Source organism: Saimiri boliviensis, chromosome 12 (genome assembly GCF_048565385.1).
Source record: "Saimiri boliviensis isolate mSaiBol1 chromosome 12, mSaiBol1.pri, whole genome shotgun sequence".
NCBI lineage: Eukaryota > Metazoa > Chordata > Mammalia > Primates > Cebidae > Saimiri > Saimiri boliviensis.
The window spans coordinates 74,309,121-74,321,268 of record NC_133460.1 but is presented as its reverse complement, the minus strand read 5'-3'; the positions used below and the strand labels follow the sequence as shown (position 1 = coordinate 74,321,268).

The 12,148-nt window shown below is 40.7% G+C and overlaps 1 protein-coding gene across 2 annotated transcripts in view; it reads left to right on the top strand.

Moving 5' to 3' along the window:
- The window catches only part of SLC16A12 (solute carrier family 16 member 12), a 159,920-nt gene extending 157,105 nt beyond the window's left edge, over nt 1-2,815 (top strand). For both annotated transcript variants that reach the window (XR_012512883.1, XM_074382553.1), the window contains one exon: nt 2,286-2,815. The gene's annotated coding sequence lies outside the window, so the exon portion shown is untranslated. The remainder of the gene's footprint in view (nt 1-2,285) is intronic.
- The last annotated feature ends 9,333 nt before the right edge of the window (nt 2,816-12,148 follow it).

Sequence of the window (12,148 nt, the reverse complement as noted above, 5' to 3'; positions counted from 1 at the left end):
ATTTGTTGGGGCCTAAATCCACAGTCAAATTAAAGCAGAACAGGAAGCAATGTTAAAGAACATCAGATAAAAAAGGCAATTAGTCAGCGTGTGCCTTCTGAGCACCTACCATATGCATAGCACTGTAGCTGGCTGTAGTGGTGGTAGCTAGTGGTAGCAGAAATGGTAATTGTGGTTAGGGCTTAATAAATGTGATGAATGAATAAATCAGTGTTGAGTGCCAGAAAGAAACAGTTAAGAAAATTTCAAAAGAAATAGTTTAGATATAGTAAATATTAAGTTTGATGATTTGGAACAGAGTTTTTTTTATGGTAAGTAGTTAGGTAACATGAACAAAGTTAATACGCAGAGTTCACAAGTGTTTTGAAGAAAGTGAATACTTCCATCTTTTTTCTCTTTTCCATGTCAGTAACCTGCATTGCTTTTCAACTGAGACCACTACTATATCCCAGTTCTTTCAGATGCTGCCTCTTCTGAAAGAACAGTGGTTTCATCAGAGAAGTTTTATAACTAAGCAGTCAAAACAGTCTCTAGCTCCTCCAGCTCCACTCCCACTTCTGTTTTGGTCATGCTGAGCCCCAGTAAATTTGAGAAGTATCTGGGGTTGGGAATTTACCAACTGTGATTTTCTTTTGCAAAGGGTGGTTATTCTGTGATTATTTGAGCTTCCCTGCCCCATTGCCACTGACCCATGTGACTCTCCCTGGTTACACATGTACCACTTCTTAAGATTTGCAATCTTCTATACTCCCTATGATTTATCCCATGATTGTATCTTTTCTATGATACACTTGGGGCCCTACTCCTGATTGCTTTTAAACTGGGGTTTTGCACAGAACTTTCTTTGGTATAAACAAGATATAAGAAACACAGATTAGGTTTTTCTCTTAAAAAATGCATTTTAGCATCTGGGCGGGGTGGCTCACGCCTATAATCCCAGCACTTTGGGAGGCCAAGGTGGGTAGATCACAAGATCAGGAGTTCAAGACCAGGCAGTCCAAGAGAGCGAAACCCTGTCTCTACTAAAAATATAAAAATTAGCTGGACATGGTGGCAAGTGCCTGTAATCCCAGCTACTCAGGAGTCTGAGGCAGGAGAATCACTTGGACCTGGTGGGGCAGAGGTTGCAGTGAGCCAAGATGGCACTGCTTGCAATCCAGCCTGGGTGACAGAGTGAGACTCTGTCTCAAAAAAAAAAAAAAAAAAAAAAAAGCATTTTAGCATTTTGCACTAAAACCAAAAGGGAGGTGTTTTTGAATATATGATGATTCATGTTGATTGATATTTGAATCACTATTGTGGTATTTTAGATATTTGTCTTCTCCACGAAAAAGCATAGGTACGACATAACACCTGACTTAAGTCCCTGCTGACTTCCTTTCCTGAGTGAACGTTCTCCAGTTCCTGAATGTACACAAGCCATCTTTGGCTGATCTACCCATCCACAAACCCTACTGGGTACAGTCTCTTTGAGATCAGTAACTATGTCTGTACCCTTCAACTTGAACACACTCATACTCATAATCCCAACCCAAACGATTTATTTCAACAGAGAATTTCACCTCCTCCTCCCCCAAAATGTTGAAAAGTCATCTCATGGGATGAAGGTAGTAGAAAAACCTGGCAGCCAGGACACATGGATAGAAGGCAATAAATGTGTAGCACTGGGCTGGCCAGCACAGACCTAAGGCATAAGTCAAGGTGATAAGATTAGGATTCAAAAACCAGAAAAAGAAAAGAGAACTAATGACCAATAATAATATGTGGAATGAACACATATTTAAGGTTTCTCACAGCTTTAGATAGTCCCAAGAATTATTTCTTCAGAGATAAGAATACTGAAAATAGCCTCATGAACAGTCATTTCATCTTGATCTTAAAAATCTCCAAGATATTGAAAATAGCCTCATGAACAGTCATTTTGTCTTGATTTAAAAAAAATCTCCAATCTATCATGCTCCTAAGACTTCGTCATATCTTCAAGATTAAAAGTTCACAAACCAGTGCTGTACAGAGATATAATTGTATATGTGCTCTTATTTCACCCAGGGTATTACTTGATGCTCTCAACTAAACATAAATATAGATTTTATTTATTGTCTTTATTTTCATTGGTAACTCCACCACTGAATTTTTTTTTTGAATGAAGATCTTCAAGGACCTTAGAGTTTGGATGAGGGGAAAGGATATCAAAAGAATATCAACAAACATACCAGTGAGTGTATTACTTGTGCCAGTGAGTAGTATAAACAACGCCTCTTAACTGTTTGTTTATTGTTTTCCAGGAAAATTGACTTTAGAAGAATTTATCAATGGCATTGCAACAGATCAGGATCTCCTGGATATTGTTTACAAGAGCTTCGACCTCTCCAATGTGCTGAGAGTAATCTATAATGGGAAGGAGCCAGACACAGAGGCAGACTCCTCCAAATCTCCTGACAGGACTGGTCTAGGGAAGGTGAAAATGAAGTAGCTTTGATAATACCTTTCCCAGTTATCAATGAGCACAACATTTCAGTAGAGAAGAAATAGAATCTTCCCCATGTAAATGCTGTTGATTTCAGGTCTTTGTTATAATTCATATAGGCTTGAGAATATAGCATTTATTTTAATCCAATAGAGACTTCCATAAAGGTCCTAAACAGATGCATTGTTGCTTTTCTGTGCTCTCTGCAGATTAAAATATAACGATTAAATTGAAGGTATTGTCTCCATACCTATCCATTCAAAATAGAACTCTCATATGTGTTTCCTTGTGCACTTAATGTACACCTTGAAGTAGAACTGGATTATCTGGAAAGTGTCTCTGCAGTTTAGCATTCTTAGAGTAAACATGCCTGTGTTAAATGAGTTTGCTGCCTCTTGGCTCTTGTTGCATCGGTGTATTATAAATGACCAAGTTCTGGTTTATTTGGGAAACTTTTTTCTGCACCTGCTTTTCATTTGTGAAGGCTGTCTTGCACTAGTATTGATGCTCTGCTTCAGAAGAAAAATCTTAAGCTATGTAGTAAAAGGAGGAAACTTCAGGCTGGGCAGTGAGAATGTTTTTGTATGATTTGTTATAAATCTGCATCCAGTTGTGCATGAAAATGCAGTGTATCATCTGTAATTATGCCAGTTGGAGGTTTGATCAGAACAGCAGACAGCCAGGCTGTGCAACAACAAGCACTTGACATTTGAAATGGTCCTGACATTATAGCTCTGACATTTCATTTTTTATATCCTTTCCAAAAAATGAAATGATGAATGGGATTTCTTGATGGGTTAGAACTTTTTAAGTTTTGAGTTCTGTATCACAGGCCCATTAGTATGTCTGTCAATGACTGGCTTTCTTGTAGTTTTCTAAGACCAGATGTGAACCATCTTTATGTCAAAAGCTTCATAATTAGGCTTTCATATTCAAATCTGGGTTAAAAACACACAACTGGAAGACTACAAAGACAGAGTTGGACTGTTCGTTTCTCCCTTACAGCTGTCCAAGCAGATCCACAGAGAAGTGGAGGCATGGAGGAAATAACTGGCCATAGAAATGAAGTAGAAATGGAGGTGAGAAAAGATAATAGGTGAACATTTAGATGAAGATATAGATGGAGGTAGAAATGTCCTGGGAATTTTCTTCCAAAAGATTTAGAGGAGATTCACAAAGATGTATGCAACGCAAAATAAAATGTTGAAATAAAATCACAGATAATATAAAGAAAATTATTGTAGCCGTGGTGACACGAAGTTTACTCATTTGCGAAAGGTGCGGTACTCTTTGGACTCTGAGCCTCCTAGAAGTGAAAAAGGAAACATCATTAGAAGAGCCAGAATATCAGCAAAGTAAGCAATCCCACAAAATTGTGTTGCCAGATGACATACTACCTTAAACTGCCCAGTGTTCCATGTATTATTAAGATAGGCCAATACAAGGTATTAGGATAATGCTAAACAGAACTCATTTTTATTGTGGCTTAATCTTTCTCAGGGTATCTGAACCTATTTTGGGAAAAGGCAGCAGTTTCAAGGCAGTAGCTGTTGCTGCCCAAGTCTACCCTTCTTGACTTCCGCTTACAGAATTCCCACCCAGTGTTTTCCTCCCTGGCCTGGCTATTTTCACGACAGCAGCACCATTCTCACTCCAGGCATTGTATTGTATCCATGGATCCTTTCAACTCAGTGGACTCTGTAACTTCAACATCCTCCTCTCCACCCATCTTTCATGGGCTCTCAGGCCCTTCTGTTCCTCTGCCTGAGGACTCAACCACCTCCGCACGCCCCATTCACAGGAAAGAGGAGGAGACGATGGGAGAGGACGAGGAGGCAGCTGGAAAACCGGCAAGACCAGCGGGCAGCAAGTTGGAATACAAGAGAAGGGCTCTGGGGGTCAGGCAAGCCTGGGTCTGAATCAAGTTCTAGTAGCGTGTTCTAATAGCATGTTCTTTGTGACTCTGAGGAAATGACATAACTTCTTTGAGACTCAGCTACCAGAATTAAATGGGGATAACAGCAACATCACTGGGCTATTAGGATTAAATAAGTCCACTTGGCAAAATCCAGAGTAAGTATTCAGGGCATGTAGAAAAAGAAAAGGGTGGATTCCCCACTTTCAACAGGATTGACCTTTCAGTCAGTCGAGATCCAGTTAAGGAAACACAGGGAGACCACACTTGGATTAACAGAGAGAATGTAATATAAGGAATTGATCTAAAAGGCGTTGGAGGGCTGGAAATGCAGAGAGGACACTGAAATAACACAGAACTAATAATGGCAGGAAGCAGCTACCATCCTCGGCTAGGGAAGCAGAGGGAGGAGGTTGGGGTTATTAGAACACAGAAGCTTGAAAGAGGAGAGCTGGGTTCCAGTTTTCCATGGAAGGAACACAGGGTGCCTCAGAGGAATGTAGGAAAAGCATTGCGATCAACGGTCACTGCCAGGACAGGGCTGTTGCTGAGGCAAGGCTGACAGGAACAGAATGGAGCAAGTCCTTCTACCTCCTCCTGCCTGGCATTTTCCCTATAGCACCAGCTATGGGCTGAGCCTACCGGGGAAACAGCCAACCAAGGAGGATTGTTGGTAGGGCTTCAGCCTAGCATCACAGAGCCTATTACAGAAGGATGGGCTTGGAGCTGAGAGTTCATGACTTAATTACCAGCACAGGTGGAATGCATAGGATGAGCCAAGGCGACATCGTCCAGACATCCTCTTCATCATAGGTAACATATTAAGAGCATCCAAGCCCAGCTTTAGCCCGGGCCCCGCCTCCCACTGTTTTGAGCCCTGTAGTTCCCCTCTGGCTTCCCCAGGCTCTAGTCACTCAGCTGCCTCATACCTTGATTCTCTCTGTCAGCACAGAATCCCTTCGCATCATGACTGGCTTGTGTAGTTTGCCCAGATCTGGCTTCAGTTTTTCCCTAGATGCTGCCTCTTAGATTTCTAAGTTCTTTTCTGTGCACTGTACCCAAAGCTCACTCCAGGTCTTCTGCCTCCCAAACTGACCCCCAGGGTTCATAGCAGAGAATGGAAAGGGGTACTCATTTCCCTTTCCAAAGAATAGCTGTATCCTATCTGGGTGTCCTATAGCACACCCTGGTCGGCTTCTTAGGAAAACCTGTTGAGGCCAGGCATGGTAGCGAACATCTATAATTCCAGCACTTTGGGAGGCTGAGGCAGGAGAATCACTTGAGCCCATAAGTTCAAGAACAGCCTGGACAACATAGCAAAATCCGATCTCTGCAAAAAATGCAAAAATTAGCCAGGAGCGGTGGTGTGCACCTGTGGCCCCAGCTACTTGGGAGACTGAGATGGGAGGATCTGTTGAGCTTGGGAGGTTGAAGCTGCAGTGAGCTGTGATGATGCCACTGCACTCCAGCATGCATGACAGAGTAAGACCCTGTCTCAAAAAGAGAACAAAACAAAACAAAACAAAACAAAATGCTGGTTGGTGGATTGGGAGAATGTGAAGATACTAGCTGTTCATCATAAGAAAGCAAGTCATAAAACAATATCTATGTTATAGTTTTTTTCTGAGGGTGGTCCAAAGAAGGAGATAAGTCAGAAATTCAGGAGCGAAATAATTTTAGGTTAGGTTCATGGTTAGGTGAGGTGGAGGAAAAAAGAGAGGGAGAGACTGTGGGGAAAAGCCATATTCTTTCCCTCAAGTCTCCTTAAGGTCATCTCTACCAAAGTCCTCCTCCTTCTCCATCATTTTCTCTGCAGTTTAACAACATGATACTGAGCTCAAAGGAATAGTCCCAATCTACATATCAAGTCATGGTATTTTAATAAATCAAATATTTTAAAATAAATGTTTTCCTCTTTCAGATGATAAGCCTTAAGCAGAGTTTACTGTCCAGTGACTTTTAAAAAAAACCTTTTGTTTAGTTTTATTGTATTTAATTGAAATTCCATGAGTTTTCCTCCTTATGACTATACAGTAACATTTCAAGAAAGGGATTTCATATGTGAGTCCAGTGTCTGAAGAACCTCAAGAACCTTACTCCCCTTGACCAAAGAGCACCAGTGGCTAAACCAGGACACATGACTGTTTAAGGAGAACCTAGATCTTCCAACTACTTTCCTGTTTTTTTAACTACAAGTTTTGATGCTTTGAAGTAAGAGATATTATTTTATTTTATTTTACTTTTTTCATTAAAGAAATATTTACTGAGTGCTTTCCAGGTGCAGAGCCCTGTACTAGCCTGGGAATAAAGCAGCAAATCAGATACATATTGTCCTTGCCCTCATAGAGGGTAAGATACATCAATGAGTTACATGAGTGAATAATTCATTGTAATTGTAGTTAAATGCTAAATGCTGACACACAAGGGGCTGTGAAGCCATATAACTGGGATCTAACCTGTATTAACAGTCAAGGAGAGCTTCCTTGGGAAAATTTTTTTTTTTACTATTTTTTAAAAAGACATTATTTTAAAAAGAAAGATGAAGAGAAAGATACTAAAGTTTGTAATAATTTTTGCCTTATAAAAATGACAGAAAAAATTTTAAATATTGGGCCAACAGCATGTTACTTAAGTCTTTCTACACAACTGAAGATGATGCACCAGGAAGCAGATGCCCTGATTCTTTGGCCCAAAATATGGAGAAATAAAAAGAAAAGAAAACAGATGAGTTGCAGCTGGTCCAGGAGGACAGTGCTGGTCTGATTTCCCTCCCTTCCCCATGCTGCAGCAGCCAATCAGTGGCTGCTCCTTCCATGAAGCCTGGGTTCTCGTGGCATGAACAGAGAACATTTTAGCTTAAAGAAGTTTTTTTTTTTTTTTTTTTTTTTTTTTTTCCTCACTCTGTCACCAGGCTGGAGTGCAATGGTGTAATCTCAGCTCACTGCAACCTCTGCCTCCTGGGTTCAAGCAATTCTCCTGCCTCAGCCTCCCAGTAGCTGGGACTACCAGCGCATGCCACTATGCCCAGCTAATTTTTGTATTTTTACTGGAGATGGGGTTTCACCGTGTTGGCCAAGGTGGTCTCGATCTGTTGACCTGATGATCCATTTGCCTTGGCCTCCCTAAGTGCTGGGATTACATGTGTGAGCCACCGCACCCGGCCAGACGTGTTTGTTTAAAGCAGAAGAGTGGATAGGAAATGGCTTAGGTGTAGCAAATGTTTCCTTCATTTTTCTTTCCAAAATCTGTTGGTATAACAGTTATTGGGGAAATAAATGAGAAGATGTGGTTTGTTTAACACTAAATGCATGACTGAGAGGCAGATGAAGAGTTTAGTGCATTAAAGAAACAGTGTGAGTGCTGGAGAGAGGTGGCAAGCTATGCTTTCCCCTCCCCCAACTATATTAGAATAACCTTTAAAAATGAAAATGAAATACAGAAAAGTCTGACATTTAAAACCAAGCTAGGGTCCTGTGCTTGCTGAAAAAAATCTAAATCATTAAAATTGGGTGGACAGGGAATAGCTTTTTCAATACTCGGAATTTGTTTCTGGGGACAGCTGCAGGTAGGCAAAATTGAATGTTGAAATTAAACCTTGAGAACACCAAGTTTTCTCAGCAGAATTGCACACAACATTGAGAAAAGTGTTTAGAGAAGCAGAATGGCTTGGTGAACAGTGCTCCCGAGTGGGCATTAGAGCTGGATTTTAGTGACCTTTGACAAGTCACTTTACCCCTGATTCTTGGTCCTCTCATTTCTGAAGTAAGAGAAACAATCACTGAATTTCCTTCCACCTCTAATATTGTGTCATTCCTTGAAACTCCCACAATGCAGGAAATGATGCCTTAGTACCTCAAAAGGATTAATCATTTAGAAACAAAATTGAGGAAAATTATTTTACATTTTATGCAAATTGCAAGCCCAGATTTCTTTGGACTCTTTCGGCCACTGAGTCTCAGGTTGCTACCTATGGACCGTATGTCACAGTTGATCACTTTTGTCTCTACACCTAATTCTGAGCGCCCTTCATCAAGCATGGAATGGCAAGCCAGTGATAGGCTGTCTACATTGAAGTCACCTGGAAATCTTTCAATATGAGAAGAAATGTATATCTCTGATAGTCATGGTGATTGTAATGATTGACCAAGTGTGGAAACCATAACTTCTCACAGCTCTTTGAGAGTCCCATCCCCATGATTGCCATGGAAATGGCCAGAGTCCATCCACACTCTATCTCCTAGGATTGACTTTAAAGTGCCTTGGGGCCATGGAGTCCTGCAGAATTCCTTTGTGAGATACAGGAAAAAAGTCACAGATTTCCATGCATGCAGATTAATTTAAATCTTGTCTCTGTCACTCACTAACTCATCACCCTGGGTAAGTCATTTTACCTTGATAAACTAGAGTTTCCGTACCCATGAAATGAGATTTCAGATGTCTGGTTGGGTTATTGTGCACATGACATGAGCTAACACACACAATCGTCTTGCGTGGTGCCCGGCCTTCATCATGAATCAGTGCATTCTGGCACCTCCAACTTTTAGAATTTTTAAGGCCTCAGGTACATGAAGCTAAAGTTGCTTCTTAGGGAATATTTCCCAGTGTGACCTAGAGGAAGGCTATGTACTTATCCAAGACATTTTAATCTCTCTTGGCTCTTGAGTCACATTTAATTGGCCATTCCAATGAGGTCTAAGAATATCACCATCTAGAAACAATTATCTTTGCATGGGCAAAATCTGTCAAATACCAACAGGCCCTTTCAACTGGCCCTCAAACTATACCCTCATTGGTATAAACATTATGCCAATCTTTAGGATTTTCCCAATGCTCTTAAAATGACCCAGAGACCTCATCTGTTTTCATGCAAAAGTCTTTCAATTAGATGGCATGGCTGGCCTCTATTCCACCTGTGAATATTACTCCAGCATAGATGTTTATTTCTTCCAACCATAAACTTCACATTTCTGTAATAACTTACACTCTTAAGGAGCATTTTAAGAAATGTAACATCAAAACTGATAGCAATTCATTAAGATAATTTTGATATATATACAGCTATTATGACCATCATTTAATATCTATTATTCAGATCAGCATATATGAGAAAATTGAATTGAAATATATCTAGAGTTTGACCCCTTTCTGTACCAAGCTAGCACCTCTTACCTTACCAGCCTGCTCTAGGCTGTCACTGTCTCTCACCTGGATTATTACAGCAACTTCCTGACTAATCTCCCTACTTCAACCCTTGTCCCTCCATAATCTGTTCTCAATAGAGCAGCCAGAATGATCCAATTAAAGCATAAGGCACACTGACTTGATCTTTACAAACCATATGAATATACGAAATCATTACATGTACCCCAAACTACGTACATCTATTATGCATCAATTTAAAAAAGAAAAGAATCTTACTTATAGATAAAATATATATTGACACAGGAAAGTGTTCATGAGTGCTTGCCAAGTGAAAAAAAATTATGCTATCATAAAAATATTCATAATTTTTTTTTTTTTTTGAGACGGAGTTTTTGCTCTCGTTACCCAGGCTGGAGTGCAATGGCGCGATCTCGGCTCACCGCAGCCTCCGCCTCCTGGGTTCAGGCAATTCTCCTGCCTCAGCCTCCTGAGTAGCTGGGATTACAGGCACGCGCCACCATGCCCAGCTGATTTTTTGTATTTTTAGTAGAGACGGGGTTTCACCATGTTGACCAGGATGGTCTCGATCTCTTGACCTCGTGATCCACCCGCCTCAGCCTCCCAAAGTGCTGGGATTACAGGCTTAAGCCACCGCGCCCGGCCCATAATTGTTTTTAAAAAGCATAAGGCAGGGCTCGGTGTGGTGGCTCAGACCTATAATGATGAATTGTGGGAGAAGAAGTTGTGAATCTCTAATTTATTGGTAGTTCAGAATGCAGTGGACATGGAGATATCTTGTCCAGATCCCCGTTCAAGGAAGCATTTGCTGTCAGTCACAGAATGTTTTCAGCAGACCTCCAACTGCCAGCCCCTTCTGTGATTGCTTCAGGTACAACGCTGCCTCACCCAAGGTTATAGCCCTGGATGGTAGGAGTGGGTGGCTCACCTTCACTAACTAACGGATCCACTGCAGAGTATAAAGGTCCAGCTATTTTGGACCAATACTGAGCACTCTAATGGCCATTTTGGCTCCAGAGCCATCCAGTGAAATCAGCTGAGGCTGTTCAGCCTGCACAGTGGCTGATTTTCCCCTTTCCCCTGTTTCCTTCTTTTGCCTTCCACAGATGTTGTTCAAGGGGCCTTCATAGCAAACATTCTGCACACTTAACTCTGTCTCAGAATCTACTTTCCTAAGAACCCAACCTGTGAGAGTGATCATTCTGTTGTAAAGTGATATGAGTATTCCTGAAAAGCCAAATGTTTTGTAAAATTGCACACTAAAAATAGCCAGGCTTATAGAAAACACAGGATTGGGGACAAACTATTCAGAATCTATCCAACTGTATAAGTGGAGGACCAATAAAATCAAACTTAACAGTTGATCTCCAACCACAGTCAGTAGATCCCTATAGCTTTTAATCCTGAATCCTGTTTTCTTCATCAGGGCATCCTCAGGGCATTCACTTCCAGTAGAGACCAGCCTCATCAAAATTAAAAACAAGGAATAGCTTTTTTTTCATCAATCACTTTTTTTAATCCAGGGGAAAATATTTCCTTCACAGCTGCTTTATATGCACTCACAGCTTCACCAGATGGCTTAAAGGATGGAAACGAGGCAGACGAGTTACTTCTTGGACTAAAGGAAGGCACTCCCGCAGGAATTTCTTTTTTCTTTTTGTCTGTCAAGGTCTTCATATTTTACTAAGATTTTCTCTTTAATTATCAGAAAGTGTGTCTTGATCACTTCAAAATACTAATAAGATACAAGGCCGGGCGTGGTGGCTCAAGCCTGTAATCACAGCACTTTGGGAGGCCGAGGCGGGTGGATCATGAGGTCAAGAGATCGAAACCATCCTGGTCAACATGGTGAAACCCCGTCTCTACTAAAAATACAAAAAATTAGCTGGGCATGTTGGTGCGTGCCTGTAATCCCAGCTACTCAGGAGGCTGAGGCAGGAGAATTGCCTGAACCCAGGAGGCGGAGGTTGCAGTGAGCCCAGATCGCGCCATTGCACTCCAGCCTGGGTAACAAGAGCGAAACTCCGTCTCAAAAAAAAAAAAAGATACAAAAATTTCATGTAGGAATCAACACAGCTTCTGTGCTATACTGACATCAATCCTCGGTTATCATTACAAACACAAGACTTGAAAGAAGTAAGACTGATGTTGGTTCCAAGTCTTTGCTATTGTGAAACCAACATCTTAACCCAGAACCTAAAGTAAAATTAAAAATAAATAAATAAATAAAAAAGAAATAAGAGTGATGTGTTAGATTTTTTTAAAGGAAACTTCATTTGTGTATTATTTCTATTAACATTTATGTAATGTATCTATATGAAAGAGAAATATTGAGAGGAAAACCAAGTATAAAAGATAATTTGGCATAAGCTTGGAATAACAGAGTCACAGCACAATTTTTTCAAGTTCCTGGGCCTCTCTGGGCATTAATTCCTAGAGAGATAATTATTCTTTGTCATTTTATTGTAATTTGTAGGTTCACTGATCCACCATAATCTAAGTTAGTTATACCCACTGCTATGATATGAATGTGTTCCCTCCAAATTCAAGTGTTGCCAATGGGATAGTGTTACCAGATTGGGCCTCTTAAGCATCAAAAGGTAATT